Genomic DNA, 20,954 nt, shown 5'->3' with positions numbered 1-20,954 from the left:
TCCTATATGACAGGCTTTAGAATCCATTCTCCTCTTTGAGAGGCTTTAGGTTCCAGTCTCTTATAAGATAGGTTTTAGAATCCAGTCTCCTCTATGACAGGCTTTAGAGTCCAGTCTCCTATATGAGAGGCTTTAGAATCCAGTCTCCTGTATGACAGACAGGCTTTATAATCCAATCTCCTGTATGATAGGATTTAGAATCCAGTCTCTTATATGAGAGGCTTTATAATTCAGTCTCCTCTATGACAGACAGGCTTTATAATCCAGTCTACTCTATGACAGACAGGCTTTATAATCCAATCTCCTGTATGATAGGCTTTAGAATCCAGTATCCTCTATGACAGGCTTTACAATCCAGTGTCCTATATGACAGGCATTAGAATCCAGTCTCCTATATGACAGGCATTAGAATCCAGTTTCCTATATGACAGGCTTTAGAGTCCAGTCTCCTGTATGACAGGCTTTAGAATCCAGTTTCCTATATGACAGGCTTTTGAGTCCAGTATCCTATATGACATGCATTAGAATCCAGTTTCCTGTATGACAGGCTTTAGAATCCAGTCTCTATGACAGGCTTTAGAATCCAGTCTCTTATAAAGAGGCTTTATAATCCAGTTTCCTATATGACAGGCTTTAGAATCCAGTCTCCTATATGACAGGCTTTATAATCCAGTCTCCTATATGACAGGCTTTAGAATCCATTCTCCTCTTTGAGAGGCTTTAGAATCCAGTCTCCTATATGAGAGGCTTTAGATTCCAGTCTCCTCTATGACAGGCTTCATAATCCAGTCTCCTATATTACAGGCTTTATAATCCAGTCTCCTATATGACAGGCTTTTGAATCCAGTCTCCCATATGACTTGCTTTAGAATCCAGTCTCCTATATGACAGGCTTTAGAATCCAGTCTCCTATATGACAGGCTTTATAATGCGGTCTCTTATATGACTTGCTTTAAAATCCAGGCTCCTATATGACAGGCTTTATAATCCGGTCTCCTATATGACAGGCTTTCGATTCCAGTCTCCTATATGAGAGGCTTCATAATCCAGTCTCCTATCAGTCTCCTACATGACAGGATTTAGAATCCAGTCTCCTATATGACAGGCTTTAGAATCCAGTCTCCTATATGACAGGATTTAGAATCCATTCTCCTCTTTGAGAGGCTTTGGAATCCAGTCTCCCCTATGAGAGGCTTTAGAATCCAGTCTCCTTTGAGAGGTTTTTCAAATCCAATCTCCTATATGACAGGCTTTAGAATCCAGTCTCCTGTATGACATGCTTTAGAATCCAGTCTCCTATATGACAGTCTTTAGAATCCATTCTCCTCTTTGAGAGGCTTTAGAATCCAGTCTCCTCTTTGAGAGGCTTTAGAATCCAGTCTCTTATATGACATGCTTTAGAATCCAGTCTCCTGTATGACAGGCTTTAGATTCCAGTCTCCTCTATGACAGGCTTTAGAATCCAGTCTCCTGTATGACAGGCTTTTGAATCCAGTCTCCTGTATGACATGCTTTATAATCCAGTCTCCTGTATGACATGCTTTATAATCCAGTCTCCTGTATGACAGGCTTTAGAATCCAGTCTCCTGTATGACAGGCTTTAGAATCCAGTCTCCTGTTTGACAGGCTTTAGAATCCAGTCTCCTGTATGACAGGCTTTAGAATCCAGTCTCCTGTATGACAGGCTTTAGAATCCAGTCTCCTCTATGACAGGCTTTAGATTCCAGTCTCCTCTATGAGAGGCTTTAGAATCCAGTCTCCTCTATGACAGGCTTTACCATCCAGTCTCTATGACAGGCTTTAGAATCCAGTCTCTTATAAGAGAGGCTTTATAATCCAGTTTCCTATATGACAGGCTTTAGAATCCATTCTCCTCTTTGAGAGGCTTTAGGTTCCAGTCTCTTATAAAATAGGTTTTAGAATCCAGTCTCCTCTATGACAGGCTTTAGAGTCCAGTCTCCTATATCAGAGGCTTTAGAATCCCGTTTCCTGTATGACAGGCTTTAGAGTCCAGTCTCCTGTATGACAGGCTTTAGAATCCAGTTTCCTATATGACAGGCTTTAGAGTCCAGTCTCCTATATGACAGGCATTAGAATCCAGTTTCCTGTATGACAGGCTTTAGAGTCCAGTCTCCTGTATGACATGCTTTAGAATCCAGTTTCCTATATGACAGGCTTTAGAATCCATTCTCCTCTGTGAGAGGCTTTATAATCCAGTCTCCTATATGGCAAGCTTTATAATCCAGTCTCCTACATGACAGGCTTTATAATCCAGTCTCCTATATGACAGGATTTAGAATCCATTCTCCTCTTTGAGAGGCTTTGGAATCCAGTCTCCTCTATGAGAGGCTTTAGAATCCAGTCTCCTTTGAGAGGTTTTTCAAATCCAATCTCCTATATGACATGCTTTAGAATCCAGTCTCCTGTATGACAGGCTTTAGATTCCAGTCTCCTCTATGACAGGCTTTAGAATCCAGTCTCCTGTATGACAGGCTTTAGAATCCAGTCTCCTGTATGACTTGCTTTAGAATCCAGTCTCCTGTATGACAGGCTTTAGAATCCAGTCTCCTGTATGACAGGCTTTAGAATCCAGTCTCCTGTTTGACAGGCTTTAGAATCCAGTCTCCTGTATGACAGGCTTTAGAATCCAGTCTCCTCTATGAGAGGCTTTAGAATCCAGTCTCCTATATGACAGGCTTTAGAATCCAGTCTCCTCTATGACAGGCTTTAGATTCCAGTCTCCTCTATGAGAGGCTTTAGAATCCAGTCTCCTCTATGACAGGCTTTACCATCCAGTCTCTATGACAGGCTTTAGAATCCAGTCTCTTATAAGAGAGGCTTTATAATCCAGTTTCCTATATGACAGGCTTTAGAATCCATTCTCCTCTTTGAGAGGCTTTAGGTTCCAGTCTCTTATAAGATAGGTTTTAGAATCCAGTCTCCTCTATGACAGGCTTTAGAGTCCAGTCTCCTATATGAGAGGCTTTAGAATCCAGTCTCCTGTATGACAGACAGGCTTCATAATCCAATCTCCTGTATGATAGGATTTAGAATCCAGTCTCTTATATGAGAGGCTTTATAATTCAGTCTCCTCTATGACAGACAGGCATTATAATCCAGTGTCCTATATGAGAGGCTTTATAATCCAGTCTACTCTATGACAGACAGGCTTTATAATCCAATCTCCTGTATGATAGGCTTTAGAATCCAGTATCCTCTATGACAGGCTTTACAATCCAGTGTCCTATATGACAGGCATTAGAATCCAGTCTCCTATATGACAGGCATTAGAATCCAGTTTCCTATATGACAGGCTTTAGAGTCCAGTCTCCTGTATGACAGGCTTTAGAATCCAGTCTCCTCTATGACAGGCTTTAGAATCCAGTCTCCTCTATGAGAGGCTTTAGAATCCAGTCTCTTATACAAGATGCTTTAGATTCCGGTCTCCTCTATGAGTGGCTTTAGAATCCAGTCTCCTATATTACAGGCTTTAGAATCCAGTCTCCTCTATGTGAGGCGTTAGAATCCAGTCTCCTATATTACAGGCTTTAGAATCCAGTCTCCTATATGACAGGCTTTAGAATCCAGTCTCCTATATGACAGGCTTTAGAATCCAGTCTCCTATATGACAGGCTTTAGAATACAGTCTCCTATATGACAGGCTTTAGAATCCAGTCTCTTATAAAGAGGCTTTATCATCCAGTCTCCTACATGACAGGCTTTAGAATCCAGTCTCCTATATGACAGGCTTTAGAATCCAGTCTCCTATATGACAGGCTTTAGAATCCATTCTCCTCTTTGAGAGGCTTTAGAATCCAGTCTCCTATATGAGAGGCTTTAGATTCCAGTCTCCTCTATGACATGCTTCATAATCCAGTCTCCTATATGACAGGCTTTTGAATCCAGTCTCCCATATGACTTGCTTTAGAATCCAGTCTCCTATATGACAGGCTTTAGAATCCAGGCTCCTATATGACAGGCTTTATAATCCAGTCTCCTATATGGCAGGCTTTATAATCCAGTCTCCTATATGACAGGCTTTAGATTCCAGTCTCCTATATGACAGGCTTTAGAATCCAGTCTCCTATATGACAGGCTTTAGAATCCAGTCTCCTATATGACAGGCTTTAGAACCCAGTCTCCATTTTCACAAGCTTTATAATCCATTCTCTTATATGAAAGGCTTTAGAATCCAGTCTCCTCTTTGAGAGGCTTTAGAATCCAGTCTCCTATATGACAGGCTTTAGAATCCAGTCTCCTATATGACAGGCTTTAGAATCCAGTCTCCTATATGACAGGCTTTGGAATCTAGTCACCTCTATGAGAGGCTTTAGAATCCAGTCTCCTATATGACAGGCTTTAGAATCCAGTCTCCTATATGACAGGCTTTAGAATCCAGTCTCCTATATGACAGGCTTTGGAATCTAGTCTCCTGTATGACAGGCTTTAGAATCCAGTCTCCTATATGACAGGCTTTGGAATCTATTCTCCTGTATGACAGGCTTTAGAATCCAGTCTCCTATGTGACAGGCTTTAGAATCCAGTCTCCTATGTGACAGGCTTTAGAATCCAGTCTCCTATATGACAGGCTTTAGAATCCAGTCTCCTCTATGAGAGGCTTTAAAATCCAGTCTCCTCTATGACAGGCTTTATAATCCAGTCTCCTCTATGAGAGGCTTTATAATCCTGTCTCCTCTATGAGAGCTTTATAATCCAGTCTCCTATATGACAGGCTTTAGAATCCAGTCTCCTCTATGACAGGCTTTATAATCCAGTCTCCTATATGACAGGCTTTAGAATCCAGTCTCCTCTATGAGAGCTTTATAATCCAGTCTCCTATATGACAGGCTTTATAATCCAGTCTCCTACATGACAGGCTTTAGAATCCAGTCTCCTACATGACAGGCTTTAGAATCCAGTCTCCTATATGACAGGCTTTAGAATCCAGTCTCCTATATGACAGGCTTTAGAATCCAGTCTCCTATATGATAGGCTTTAGAATCCATTCTCCTCTTTGAGAGGCTTTAGAATCCAGTCTCCTATATGAGAGGCTTTAGATTCCAGTCTCCTCTATGACAGGCTTCATAATCCAGTCTCCTATATGACAGGCTTTTGAATCCAGTCTCCCATATGACTTGCTTTAGAATCCAGTCTCCTATATGACAGGCTTTAGAATCCAGGCTCCTATATGACAGGCTTTATAATCCTGTCTCCTATATGGCAGGCTTTATAATCCAGTCTCCTATATGACAGGCTTTAGAATCCAGTCTCCTATATGACAGGCTTTGGAATCTATTCTCCTGTATGACAGGCTTTAGAATCCAGTCTCCTATGTGACAGGCTTTAGAATCCAGTCTCCTATGTGACAGGCTTTAGAATCCAGTCTCCTATATGACAGGCTTTAGAATCCAGTCTCCTCTATGAGAGGCTTTAAAATCCAGTCTCCTCTATGACAGGCTTTATAATCCAGTCTCCTCTATGAGAGGCTTTATAATCCTGTCTCCTCTATGAGAGCTTTATAATCCAGTCTCCTATATGACAGGCTTTAGAATCCAGTCTCCTCTATGACAGGCTTTATAATCCAGTCTCCTATATGACAGGCTTTAGAATCCAGTCTCCTCTATGAGAGCTTTATAATCCAGTCTCCTATATGACAGGCTTTATAATCCAGTCTCCTACATGACAGGCTTTAGAATCCAGTCTCCTACATGACAGGCTTTAGAATCCAGTCTCCTATATGACAGGCTTTAGAATCCAGTCTCCTATATGACAGGCTTTAGAATCCAGTCTCCTCTATGACAGGCTTTAGAATCCATTCTCCTCTTTGAGAGGCTTTAGAATCCAGTCTCCTATATGAGAGGCTTTAGATTCCAGTCTCCTCTATGACAGGCTTCATAATCCAGTCTCCTATATGACAGGCTTTTGAATCCAGTCTCCCATATGACTTGCTTTAGAATCCAGTCTCCTATATGACAGGCTTTAGAATCCAGGCTCCTATATGACAGGCTTTATAATCCTGTCTCCTATATGGCAGGCTTTATAATCCAGTCTCCTATATGACAGGCTTTAGATTCCAGTCTCCTATATGACAGGCTTTAGAATCCAGTCTCCTCTTTGAGAGGCTTTAGAATCCAGTCTCCTATATGACAGGCTTTAGAGTCCAGTCTCCTATATGAGAGGCTTTAGAATCCAGTCTCCTGTATGACAGACAGGCTTTATAATCCAATCTCCTGTATGATAGGATTTAGAATCCAGTCTCTTATATGAGAGGCTTTATAATTCAGTCTCCTCTATGACAGACAGGCTTTATAATCCAGTGTCCTATATGAGAGGCTTTATAATCCAGTCTACTCTATGACAGACAGGCTTTATAATCCAATCTCCTGTATGATAGGCTTTAGAATCCAGTATCCTCTATGACAGGCTTTACAATCCAGTGTCCTATATGACAGGCATTAAAATCCAGTCTCCTATATGACAGGCATTAGAATCCAGTTTCCTATATGACAGGCTTTAGAGTCCAGTCTCCTATATGACAGGCATTAGAATCCAGTTTCCTGTATGACAGGCTTTAGAGTCCAGTCTCCTGTACGACATGCTTTAGAATCCAGTTTCCTATATGACAGGCTTTAGAATCCATTCTCCTCTGTGAGAGGCTTTATAATCCAGTCTCCTATATGAGAGGCTTTATAATCCAGTCTCCTATATGGCAGGCTTTATAATCCAGTCTCCTCTATGAGAGGCTTTATAATCCAGTCTCCTATATGGCAGGCTTTATAATCCAGTCTCCTATATGACAGGCTTTAGAATCCAGTCTCCTCTATGACAGGCTTTATAATCCAGTCTCCTATATGACAGGCTTTAGAATCCAGTCTCCTCTATGAGAGCTTTATAATCCAGTCTCCTATATGACAGGCTTTATAATCCAGTCTCCTACATGACAGGCTTTAGAATCCAGTCTCCTACATGACAGGCTTTAGAATCCAGTCTCCTATATGACAGGCTTTAGAATCCAGTCTCCTATATGACAGGCTTTAGAATCCATTCTCCTCTTTGAGAGGCTTTAGAATCCAGTCTCCTATATGAGAGGCTTTAGATTCCAGTCTCCTCTATGACAGGCTTCATAATCCAGTCTCCTATATGACAGGCTTTTGAATCCAGTCTCCCATATGACTTGCTTTAGAATCCAGTCTCCTATATGACAGGCTTTAGAATCCAGGCTCCTATATGACAGGCTTTATAATCCTGTCTCCTATATGGCAGGCTTTATAATCCAGTCTCCTATATGACAGGCTTTAGATTCCAGTCTCCTATATGACAGGCTTTAGAATCCAGTCTCCTCTTTGAGAGGCTTTAGAATCCAGTCTCCTATATGACAGGCTTTAGAGTCCAGTCTCCTATATGAGAGGCTTTAGAATCCAGTCTCCTGTATGACAGACAGGCTTTATAATCCAATATCCTGTATGATAGGATTTAGAATCCAGTCTCTTATATGAGAGGCTTTATAATTCAGTCTCCTCTATGACAGACAGGCTTTATAATCCAGTGTCCTATATGAGAGGCTTTATAATCCAGTCTACTCTATGACAGACAGGCTTTATAATCCAATCTCCTGTATGATAGGCTTTAGAATCCAGTATCCTCTATGACAGGCTTTACAATCCAGTGTCCTATATGACAGGCATTAAAATCCAGTCTCCTATATGACAGGCATTAGAATCCAGTTTCCTATATGACAGGCTTTAGAGTCCAGTCTCCTATATGACAGGCATTAGAATCCAGTTTCCTGTATGACAGGCTTTAGAGTCCAGTCTCCTGTACGACATGCTTTAGAATCCAGTTTCCTATATGACAGGCTTTAGAATCCATTCTCCTCTGTGAGAGGCTTTATAATCCAGTCTCCTATATGAGAGGCTTTATAATCCAGTCTCCTATATGGCAGGCTTTATAATCCAGTCTCCTCTATGAGAGGCTTTATAATCCAGTCTCCTATATGGCAGGCTTTATAATCCAGTCTCCTATATGACAGGCTTTATAATCCAGTCTCCCATATGACTTGCTTTAGAATCCAGTCTCCTATATGACAGGCTTTAGAATCCAGTCTAATATGTGACAGGCTTTAGATTCCAGTCTCCTATATGACAGGCTTTAGAATCCAGTCTCCTTTGAGAGGTTTTTCAAATCCAATCTCCTATATGACAGGCTTTAGAATCCAGTCTCCTCTATGAGAGGCTTTATAATTCAGTCTCCTCTATGACAGACAGGCTTTATAATCCAGTGTCCTATATGAGAGGCTTTATAATCCAGTCTACTCTATGACAGACAGGCTTTATAATCCAATCTCCTGTATGATAGGCTTTAGAATCCAGTATCCTCTATGACAGGCTTTACAATCCAGTGTCCTATATGACAGGCATTAAAATCCAGTCTCCTATATGACAGGCATTAGAATCCAGTTTCCTATATGACAGGCTTTAGAGTCCAGTCTCCTATATGACAGGCATTAGAATCCAGTTTCCTGTATGACAGGCTTTAGAGTCCAGTCTCCTGTACGACATGCTTTAGAATCCAGTTTCCTATATGACAGGCTTTAGAATCCATTCTCCTCTGTGAGAGGCTTTATAATCCAGTCTCCTATATGAGAGGCTTTATAATCCAGTCTCCTATATGGCAGGCTTTATAATCCAGTCTCCTCTATGAGAGGCTTTATAATCCAGTCTCCTATATGGCAGGCTTTATAATCCAGTCTCCTATATGACAGGCTTTAGAATCCAGTCTCCTCTATGACAGGCTTTATAATCCAGTCTCCTATATGACAGGCTTTAGAATCCAGTCTCCTCTATGAGAGCTTTATAATCCAGTCTCCTATATGACAGGCTTTATAATCCAGTCTCCTACATGACAGGCTTTAGAATCCAGTCTCCTACATGACAGGCTTTAGAATCCAGTCTCCTATATGACAGGCTTTAGAATCCAGTCTCCTATATGACAGGCTTTAGAATCCATTCTCCTCTTTGAGAGGCTTTAGAATCCAGTCTCCTATATGAGAGGCTTTAGATTCCAGTCTCCTCTATGACAGGCTTCATAATCCAGTCTCCTATATGACAGGCTTTTGAATCCAGTCTCCCATATGACTTGCTTTAGAATCCAGTCTCCTATATGACAGGCTTTAGAATCCAGGCTCCTATATGACAGGCTTTATAATCCTGTCTCCTATATGGCAGGCTTTATAATCCAGTCTCCTATATGACAGGCTTTAGATTCCAGTCTCCTATATGACAGGCTTTAGAATCCAGTCTCCTCTTTGAGAGGCTTTAGAATCCAGTCTCCTATATGACAGGCTTTAGAGTCCAGTCTCCTATATGAGAGGCTTTAGAATCCAGTCTCCTGTATGACAGACAGGCTTTATAATCCAATCTCCTGTATGATAGGATTTAGAATCCAGTCTCTTATATGAGAGGCTTTATAATTCAGTCTCCTCTATGACAGACAGGCTTTATAATCCAGTGTCCTATATGAGAGGCTTTATAATCCAGTCTACTCTATGACAGACAGGCTTTATAATCCAATCTCCTGTATGATAGGCTTTAGAATCCAGTATCCTCTATGACAGGCTTTACAATCCAGTGTCCTATATGACAGGCATTAAAATCCAGTCTCCTATATGACAGGCATTAGAATCCAGTTTCCTATATGACAGGCTTTAGAGTCCAGTCTCCTATATGACAGGCATTAGAATCCAGTTTCCTGTATGACAGGCTTTAGAGTCCAGTCTCCTGTACGACATGCTTTAGAATCCAGTTTCCTATATGACAGGCTTTAGAATCCATTCTCCTCTGTGAGAGGCTTTATAATCCAGTCTCCTGTATGATACGCTTTAGAATCCAGTATCCTCTATGACAGGCTTTACAATCCAGTGTCCTATATGACAGGCATTAAAATCCAGTCTCCTATATGACAGGCATTAGAATCCAGTTTCCTATATGACAGGCTTTAGAGTCCAGTCTCCTATATGACAGGCATTAGAATCCAGTTTCCTGTATGACAGGCTTTAGAGTCCAGTCTCCTGTACGACATGCTTTAGAATCCAGTTTCCTATATGACAGGCTTTAGAATCCATTCTCCTCTGTGAGAGGCTTTATAATCCAGTCTCCTATATGAGAGGCTTTATAATCCAGTCTCCTATATGGCAGGCTTTATAATCCAGTCTCCTCTATGAGAGGCTTTATAATCCAGTCTCCTATATGGCAGGCTTTATAATCCAGTCTCCTATATGACAGGCTTTAGAATCCAGTCTCCTCTATGACAGGCTTTATAATCCAGTCTCCTATATGACAGGCTTTAGAATCCAGTCTCCTCTATGAGAGCTTTATAATCCAGTCTCCTATATGACAGGCTTTATAATCCAGTCTCCTACATGACAGGCTTTAGAATCCAGTCTCCTACATGACAGGCTTTAGAATCCAGTCTCCTATATGACAGGCTTTAGAATCCAGTCTCCTATATGACAGGCTTTAGAATCCATTCTCCTCTTTGAGAGGCTTTAGAATCCAGTCTCCTATATGAGAGGCTTTAGATTCCAGTCTCCTCTATGACAGGCTTCATATTCCAGTCTCCTATATGACAGGCTTTTGAATCCAGTCTCCCATATGACTTGCTTTAGAATCCAGTCTCCTATATGACAGGCTTTAGAATCCAGGCTCCTATATGACAGGCTTTATAATCCTGTCTCCTATATGGCAGGCTTTATAATCCAGTCTCCTATATGACAGGCTTTAGATTCCAGTCTCCTATATGACAGGCTTTAGAATCCAGTCTCCTCTTTGAGAGGCTTTAGAATCCAGTCTCCTATATGACAGGCTTTAGAGTCCAGTCTCCTATATGAGAGGCTTTAGAATCCAGTCTCCTGTATGACAGACAGGCTTTATAATCCAATCTCCTGTATGATAGGATTTAGAATCCAGTCTCTTATATGAGAGGCTTTATAATTCAGTCTCCTCTATGACAGACAGGCTTTATAATCCAGTGTCCTATATGAGAGGCTTTATAATCCAGTCTACTCTATGACAGACAGGCTTTATAATCCAATCTCCTGTATGATAGGCTTTAGAATCCAGTATCCTCTATGACAGGCTTTACAATCCAGTGTCCTATATGACAGGCATTAAAATCCAGTCTCCTATATGACAGGCATTAGAATCCAGTTTCCTATATGACAGGCTTTAGAGTCCAGTCTCCTATATGACAGGCATTAGAATCCAGTTTCCTGTATGACAGGCTTTAGAGTCCAGTCTCCTGTACGACATGCTTTAGAATCCAGTTTCCTATATGACAGGCTTTAGAATCCATTCTCCTCTGTGAGAGGCTTTATAATCCAGTCTCCTATATGAGAGCCTTTATAATCCAGTCTCCTATATGGCAGGCTTTATAATCCAGTCTCCTCTATGAGAGGCTTTATAATCCAGTCTCCTATATGGCAGGCTTTATAATCCAGTCTCCTATATGACAGGCTTTATAATCCAGTCTCCCATATGACTTGCTTTAGAATCCAGTCTCCTATATGACAGGCTTTAGAATCCAGTCTAATATGTGACAGGCTTTAGATTCCAGTCTCCTATATGACAGGCTTTAGAATCCAGTCTCCTTTGAGAGGTTTTTCAAATCCAATCTCCTATATGACAGGCTTTATAATCCAGTCTCCTCTATGAGAGGCTTTAGAATCCAGTCTCTTATACAAGATGCTTTAGATTCCGGTCTCCTCTATGAGTGGCTTTAGAATCCAGTCTCCTATATTACAGGCTTTAGAATCCAGTCTCCTCTATGTGAGGCGTTAGAATCCAGTCTCCTATATTACAGGCTTTAGAATCCAGTCTCCTATATGACAGGCTTTAGAATCCAGTCTCCTATATGACAGGCATTAGAATACAGTCTCCTATATGACAGGCTTTAGAATCCAGTCTCTTATAAAGAGGCTTTATCATCCAGTCTCCTACATGACAGGCTTTTGAATCCAGTCTCCTATATGACAGGCTTTAGAATCCAGTCTCCTATATGACAGGCTTTAGAATCCATTCTCCTCTTTGAGAGGCTTTAGAATCCAGGCTCCTATATGACAGGCTTTATAATCCAGTCTCCTATATGACAGGCTTTAGATTCCAGTCTCCTATATGACAGGCTTTAGAATCCAGTCTCCTCTTTGAGAGGCTTTAGAATCCAGTCTCCTATATGACAGGCTTTAGAATCCAGTCTCCTATATGACAGGCTTTAGAATCCAGTCTCCTATATGACAGGCTTTGGAATCTAGTCACCTCTATGAGAGGCTTTAGAATCCAGTCTCCTTTATGACAGGCTTTAGAATCCAGTCTCCTATATGACAGGCTTTGGAATCTAGTCTCCTGTATGACAGGCTTTAGAATCCAGTCTCCTGTATGACAGGCTTTGGAATCTAGTCTCCTGTATGACAGGCTTTAGAATCCAGTCTCCTATGTGACAGGCTTTAGAATCCAGTCTCCTATGTGACAGGCTTTAGAATCCAGTCTCCTATATGACAGGCTTTAGAATCCAGTCTCCTCTATGAGAGGCTTTAAAATCCAGTCTCCTCTATGACAGGCTTTAGAATCCAGTCTCCTCTATGAGAGGCTTTAGAATCCAGTCTCCTCTATGAGAGCTTTATAATCCAGTCTCCTATATGACAGGCTTTAGAATCCAGTCTCCTCTATGACAGGCTTTAGAATCCAGTCTCCTCTATGAGAGCTTTATAATCCAGTCTCCTATATTACAGGCTTTAGAATCCAGTCTCCTCTATGAAAGGCTTTAGAATCTAGTTTCCACTATGAGCGGCTTTAGAATCCAGTCTCTTTCATGAGAGTCTTTAGAATTACCCATCCACCCATCTCTCATGTCCCCATGTACCTGGGCAACAAAATAGTCACCATTGCAGTTGTTATTACCCAGTGTTCCAAAATTCCAGGAACTTTCAATAAATTCCCATTTTTTTCCAGAATTCTTCTTTTGAGAATTCCAGATTTCTAGCTTTTTCCGTCCTGATTCCGGGGTTCCTCCAACCGGTATTTTGGGAAAACCAGAGAAATTAATTTTAATTTACCACAATTTTGCAACTCTACCTTTACCTTTATCTCTTGCGGACAGAGTACATAAACATACCTCACCAAAAGTGACCCGATTCAGGAAACTAGGCGTATGTCGCAAGTCACGACTTCAAGATTTTAGTTCTGTCTTAACAGAGATTACCTTTACCCTAATGCTGTGGCATTGCATACACAGAGACACAGAGACACCTAGTGTTGGATACAGTGATGAACCCAGTGCAAGGTAAAATCACCTCTAAGAACCCGTAAGAAGCCTAGTTTAAAAAATGTAGAATTACATTAGTGGTTTATAAGTCAATGGGTTCTTGAATGCTCTCCATCTGAACAGCCGTTTCCTTGAGGTATTACAAAGGTGTGGAGATGTATCCCCTTGGCAGATACAAACGGGCAGTCAGAAAATGGAAGCCTCTGCATTCAGAAGAAAGCTCTTGCTAAATTCACAGGTTCAGTTGTGTGTTCTTGTCATGTGTCCGTGTGTCTGGAAGTGACTGGTGCTTGTGGCTCCAGCTGGTGTGTTTCACAGTGCTGTACCCTTGGCTGGAATCCCCGGCCTGGCTCCGGTTGGGCTGTGCTTACTCTCATGCTCTGGTTCTCTGAACTCCCTCTGCTGTCCCATTTCCGTCAGTGCTGCAGGGCAGAACCCGGCTCCGGATACATCTGTCACTGCCAGCCAGCCAGGCAGAAGTAGGAAGAACCGGGACTCAGCCACACTTTCAAACAGCCCTTTCACACTCAGACAAGCAAGTCTTTAAACTAGACCTTTACAGTCTACTGTCACAGTCACACACTCCACAGTCTAGTGTTAAACCAAATGTTTATATAGCATAGTCACAAGCTATTAGAACTATTCTACAACTTATCAACCAGCTAGAATCTGACACCAGGACATCTTATGACATGGTTGATATGATATTTGTTTTATGTAGTATCACTGATTGAATGAATTAGTACTGGAAATAGAGAGACCTTGTCAGCCTCTCTCTCCCTCATCACTGCCACCAGCTTTGGCTCATCCCCTCTGTCTCCTCCTCATGACCTTTGCATACATTACTGGGGCTGACTGGGACACCACAATACCAGCTTTATTAGGGCCAGTATGCAGAGACCAGGAGATGGGCACGGATTGCTGATGGTGTTTTTGTGTGTGTGTGTGTGTGTGTGTGTGTGTGTGTGTGTGTGTGTGTGTGTGTGTGTGTGTGTGTGTGTGTGTGTGTGTGTGTGTGTGTGTGTGTGTGTGTGTGTGTGTGTGTGTGTGTGTGTGTGTGTGTGTGTGTGTTGGTGTGTGTTGGTGTCTGTGCGTCTGCGAGTGTGTGACAGATCTGAGATGTGACAGTGTTTACTGGCTGGTCTCATTAACCAGGGGGTAATGACTGTATCAGAGATGGACACAGCGCTACTCCCACGATGCTCCATTAACACCAGGCTGGGCTCGAAGTGTTCCTGATTTCACGGAGCTGAAGACTTCAAATGAGCCGTTGACCTTTACTGGTTCCTCTCTCTGCCTCACTACAATATGGAGTCCTTTGAAAAATAGATGGGTGCATAAGGAAAGAAAATCTTTAGTCAATGCTCAAACATAATTTTCTCTCAGTGGTTTTCAACATGTTTATCGGACTTGATAATAATTGGTGATGTTACAGTATATTATAAAATAAATTATGAAAAGGGATGGGATATTCCATTGGTTGACTGTGTTGCTGGGCCAAGGTGTCTCACAAACACACATTGTAACTGCATGGGTGCTTATGATAATGTATTGATTACCTTGATGACGCATCGATTTTGTACTGTGTTGACACCAGTGGAGGCTGGTGAGAGCAGCTATAGGAGGACAGGCTCATTGTAATGGCTGGAATCGAATTCATGGAACAGAGTCAAACATGTGGTTTCTATTTATTTGAAAGGTTTCCATTTATTCCATTCCAGCCATTACAATGAGCCTGTCCTCCTATAGCTGCTCTCACCAGCCTCCTCTGGTTGACAAATAGATTATCTTGTTGACACACTTCTCCGCCAAGAAATACATTCATTCAGTACCATATCCTGGTATATATTTGCACCATCTTATGCATGCTGATCAGGCATGTTAAGATCATGTATCGGGATATATTATTTAGCTCTCAGTGATTTTATGGCATTTGCCCAGATTTGTATTGATAATATGAAGGTAGTTTTCCTGACCACATTAGGCCCTAAATATAAGAACAGTAGGCCTTGGAGGGATGTTAGACAATGGTCTGTCAGTGGGCATAGTTCCATCTTACTAGTGACATGGCCTTGCTGGCAGCTCTCCTCCAAGCTGTGTGGGTGGTGGAACACCACGGCCTGTACGCTTCAGTTGTCTTACACCATGAGAAAGGACCGTAATGAGTTGATGAAGTATATGGGAGCTAAATTAATGAAGTATATGGGAGCTCTGGCTTATCTAAAGGCATTCACCGGTGAAAGATGGCACTTCATTCGATGCATGGACACGGTTGAAAGAAAGAACCGTGGAAACTGGTTAAAAGCTGTAGGGTGTTGAGGAAGCTGAACTTTTGATCAACTTAAGTGCCTCTTAGGTCAAACCATGGAGATCAGAAAAGTCGTCTTTATGTAGTAGGGTTGAAGTATGTAGGATTTCATTAGGTTCTGTAACAGGATGTGTCAAAAGACCTATTCGAGCATGTAGTTTGATCAGCCTTGGGATTACCTGTCACAGGATAATGACAACAGATATCAATAGTTGATGCATGTCTCCTCTCCTGTAATTGCCTCTCACCCTCAGCACACTTAATTAAAATTGACACGGAAATTGGCTTCTCAGTTTGCCACCATTTCTTTGCCCCTTGAGCAATGAATGTTCCCACTTTCTGTTCTTACACCTACCACGCCTGCTATCTCACTTCACCGCATCTCTATGAGATCTCAGTAGCTGAATTTACCTCAGTGTGTGAGTGTCTGAGGAGTAGCTTGGTTTCCAATTGGTTTCTACTTTAACAAGTCTTGTCATTGACACTCCTAGGCAACTACGGTACAGACCATTTAAGCACATCTTTCATCATGCAAATCTGTGATGTCTCTGCTCTTTCCTGAGCACTGTGACATAGATGCTTATCTTGCTGTGCTGTACTGAAATTGTATGAAATAATAGGCTATACAGGACTGTATTTCCATCAGGCATTTTCCAGTACTACTAGACTATTCACTGGATACCTTTGGAATTGTATCTACAGGTGTAGGATCTTAATTTGATCACCCTGTTGCTGGATAGCTTTCCCGGAATGCAGAGCATTTAAAACGTGTGTGTATTTGAGGTTTAAAAAGGCTTCTGAAGTTTGTAATTTCCACTTTGAAATTTCAGACTTGATTTTCCCTTACGTAAAAATGTATAATCCTTACAAAAATGTCCATTATTTATAATCCATATAATTCACATTTCCTGTTTCTGTAGGATTATTTTCCGGCTGTAGCAAACTGGCTCAAATTAAGATCCTACATCTGTAATAGGGAATCCTATCCATTTTGAAGGTGGTGTAATCCAGTCATTAGCCCAGTCATAACAGCTCATGCTTTCTCCAGACAAAACCACTCACAGTAAACTGCCTGTTCCATTATTGAGATTAATGTTTTCTGAGAGGCCTGTTAGAATGACTGATCTGCTGTTAGCCTTTGGTGTATCTAACTTCATTTACATTTACATTTACATTTAAGTCATTTAGCAGATGCTGTTATCCAGAGCGACTTACAAATTGGTGCATTCACCTTATAATATCCAGTGGAACAACCACTTTACAATAGTGCATCTAAATCTTATCCCAGGTATTCCTTGAAGAGGTGGGGTTTCAGGTGTCTCCGGAAGGTGGTGATTGACTCCGCTGTCCTGGCGTCGTGAGGGAGCTTGTTCCACCATTGGGGTGCCAGAGCAGCGAACAGTTTTGACTGGGCTGAGCGGGAACTGTGCTTCCTCAGAGGTAGGGAGGCGAGCCGGCCAGAGGTGGATGAACGGAGTGCCCTTGTTTGGGTGTAGGGCCTGATCAGAGCCTGAAGGTACGGAGGTGCCGTTCCCCTCACAGCTCCGTAGGCAAGCACCATGGTCTTGTAGCGGATGCGAGCTTCGACTGGAAGCCAGTGGAGAGAGCGGAGGAGCGGGGTGACGTGAGAGAATTGGGAAGGTTGAACACCAGACGGGCTGCGGCGTTCTGGATGAGTTGTAGGGGTTTAATGGCACAGGCAGGGAGCCCAGCCAACAGCGAGTTGCAATAATCACAGCTCTATAATCTCAGTTTAATAACAGTACTTCTTCCAACACTGTCTGGTGGCAGACACTTAGGGGCTCTATTTTCAGATGGCGGTAAGGAGGTGCAGTGTCAAACGCATGTTAGTTAGCAATTTCGTCATGTAAAAAATGTCACGCAGGCATTTCCACCCCTTACGCCATGGTTTGTAATTTACCCGTCTAACATCAGCTTGCTTGGGCAGAGGTGGGATGGGTGGAAATATTTGAGGTGTGTCCTTAATAACGTGTGCCAATATGCCAATTTGGGGACAGGTTGAAACACATGAAACATTCATGGATATTTAGCTAGCTAGCTTGCTGTTGCTAGCTAATTTGTTCTGGGATATAAACATTGGGTTGTTATTTTACATGAAATGCACAAGGCTCTTTTTTTCTGGATCTTTGTAGAATTTTGACCCATTTTGAGTCACACAAAATCATGTGTTCTCCATGTGTGGATCTTAGTTCATCTTTCAATCACCCATGTGGGTATATGCTCCTAAAAACCAATGAGGAGATGGGACGTGGGTATATGCTCCTAAAAACCAATGAGGAGATGGGACGTGGGTATATGCTCCTAAAAACCAATGAGGAGATGGGACGTGGGTATATGCTCCTAAAAACCAATGAGGAGATGGGACGTGGGTATATGCTCCTAAAAACCAATGAGGAGATGGGAGAGGCAGGACTTTTAGTGCCTGGCTACGCAGACGCTCGTTGACACACGCAAGCAGTTTAGATGAAATGATTGAATAACATGTATGTGTACATTTATTTTGCAACGCTTGCGCACGAAACATGAGTGGTGCCCTATCGCTATATTACCAAAAAAATTGCAGCAAAACAGTCAATGAAATCCCCCTTTTTTTGTTATATTGGACATAATTTTCGTCCAGCTTCTGTGAAAAGTCTGGGCTCATTATGTACGATTTCCATCACATGAAATGTGTTAGTGACTGTAGGAAGCCTGTTTAGGAACATCAAGTTATTTAAAAAATACTGCATCTTCCACTTTCCTCTGTTGGACCTAACTGTCAAATTGTGTGAATTTTGATAGCTGTCTATGGTGCTGAATCTGCTTTTAGGCTTGTTTACAAAGTCACTACTGGCCATATCAATGGCGATGGTAAGCTAAGTGGAAAATATCAATGGCGATGGTAAGCTAAGTGGAAAATATCAATGGCGATGGTAAGCTAAGTGGAAAATATCAATGGCGATGGTAAGCTAAGTGGAAAATATCAATGGCGATGGTAAGCTAAGTGGAAAATATCAATGGCGATGGTAAGCTAAGTGGAAAAGCGAATGCATTGTCTATAGCCTAATATTTTCATGTTGAAGCCGATTACTTTTTTAAATGTAGAACACTAGATAGGCTACATGTTTGTTATAACTAGGACTATTGTAGTGTTAGGCTACTGTATAGGCCTAGGCTACTATTTAATAGCTATCTTCGATGAATTGGACAAACATCATAGGCTACTCCTGCCTAAGAGCCCTTGGCCTTAGGCCTACGTGTGCCTGCTAATGGAACAAGATATGCAATTTATGATATCATGATTCTGATCCCATCTTATTTAGGAATATTGTTGTTGTCTAAGAATAGCTTGTTTTTCGTAAAATTGTATTAAAAACCAAGTTTATTAGAATGATTCACTGTCCATGGCTTTATGGTGAGAACGCATGGCTCGCTGTAATGCAATTTAGAAGCCGTGTGCAAATATGATCTGTAAGACGGTTTCAAGATGTTTATAAAACATTTGGGGACAGTATAACAGTAAGTGGACATTCCCCCTTTCTCTTTATATTGGATATTGAGAATTTTGGATGTGCATAAAACCCTCCATAGTCTACTTTCTCTTAATATTATATGGCAAAGTGGAGAAATTATGGTGCCTGTAGCTGTATTTAGGCTATTCAAAACAAGTTGTCGTTTTATTCGAATTTGATTAGAATTATTCACTGTCTTTTTATGTCCTTTCAATAATGAATTTAATCTTGCATATTGACTATGTATGGCATAGCTCAGACATACTGTAATTTACTGTAGGCCTATATCAGTGCTAATGCTATGTTTAAAAATATATTTTTTCATATTGAAGCCATGCAATTAGCCTACTTAGTACAATGTGGACAACAAACATGTTCAACATATTTAGCAAATATGGGATAGGCCTACATTTTGTTATTTTGTTTCTATAGGCTATTTATAATGGACTAACATAAAAGTTGATAACCAAATAACCTAAACACAAGTTGAAGCAACCACATATTTAGCCATGGAGCATGTTCTGATTGGCCAGTGAAGGGGCAAGCCTAGACACACCTACAACTAGTTTATTCATGAAAACCCAGCCCTTTTGCGCCACCGCCAGCTATTGCGCCCATAATTCCTGCTGTGAAAATAGCAAAAATATTTCTGACACACACCCGGACCTATAGCGCCACCGCCAGCACTAAGATTTACCGTTGCGTAAGGTTTGTTAAAATAGAGCCCTTATTGTTCTTATTCATTAAGTTATTTAAAATGTTCGGAGGAATTGCGCTCATTATAGATTAACTGAGACTATTCATGTTTTAAATTATTCCCCTTATTGCAGAATTTCCATTGCTAATCGGTTATATTTCCTGCTGTTCATACAAAATATGCTGTAGCCATTCGAATGAAGCTCAATGAGTACCTTTTCACTATGAGTTCTAGCTATGTTTCTTGAATGTTTTTGTATCTTGGCTGAGCTATCGCTGTAAGGTAAACATCTTTCTCAGGAGCAGAGGGATGTATTGAATCTTCTGAGGCACTACAAACAAAGCACCATTTAATTTTCTCCTGTTTATCTCCCCCCGCCCTCCAACCTGGTTGAATCAGTTATAAACAGGGTTATTGCATTTTACTGTGAAATCCAGCCTCTCTTGGCAGAGTTCCTCTCTGCTGTTTTTAGCCTGAGCTGATTCTGTGGCTGCTAAGAATAGCCAGGGTGATATTGCTATCGTTTTGCTGGAGCAGATGGTGGTTTTCCCGAGGACACAGGCTTCCAAGAGAGGAACACACTAATTATGAGAGGGCAAGATTACAGGAGAGGCACTCACACTAATTATGAGAGGGCAAGATTACAGGAGAGGAACTCACACTAATTATGAGAGGGCAAGATTACAGGAGAGGAACTCGCACTAATTATGAGAGGGCAAGATTACAGGAGAGGAACTCACTAATTATGAGAGGGCAAGATTACAGGAGAGGAACTCACACTAATTATGAGAGGGAAAGATTACAGGAGAGGAACTCACACTAATTATGAGGGGGCAAGATTACAGGAGAGGAACACACTAATTAGGAGAGGGCAAGATTACAGGAGAGGAACACACTAATTATGAAAGGGCAAGATTACAGGAGAGGAACTCACACTAATAATGAGAGGGCAAGATTACAGGAGAGGAACTCACACTAATAATGAGAAGGCAAGATTACAGGAGAGGATAACACTAATTATGAGAGGGCAAGATTACAGGAGAGGCACACTAATTATGAGAGGGCAAGATTACAGGAGAGGATAACACTAATTATGAGAGGGCAAGATTACAGGAGAGGAACA

At 41.5% G+C, this 20,954-nt stretch overlaps 1 protein-coding gene across 2 annotated transcripts in view; it reads left to right on the top strand.

The window, feature by feature from the left end:
* The window catches only part of LOC106577113 (echinoderm microtubule-associated protein-like 6), a 158,527-nt gene that overhangs the window by 29,518 nt on the left and 108,055 nt on the right, over positions 1–20,954 (top strand). The gene's annotated exons all lie outside the window — the stretch shown is intronic.

The sequence above is a fragment of the Salmo salar genome, chromosome 18 (genome assembly GCF_965601325.2).
Source record: "Salmo salar chromosome 18, fSalSal1, whole genome shotgun sequence".
NCBI lineage: Eukaryota > Metazoa > Chordata > Actinopteri > Salmoniformes > Salmonidae > Salmo > Salmo salar.
This window is presented reverse-complemented; position numbering and strand designations above follow the sequence as displayed.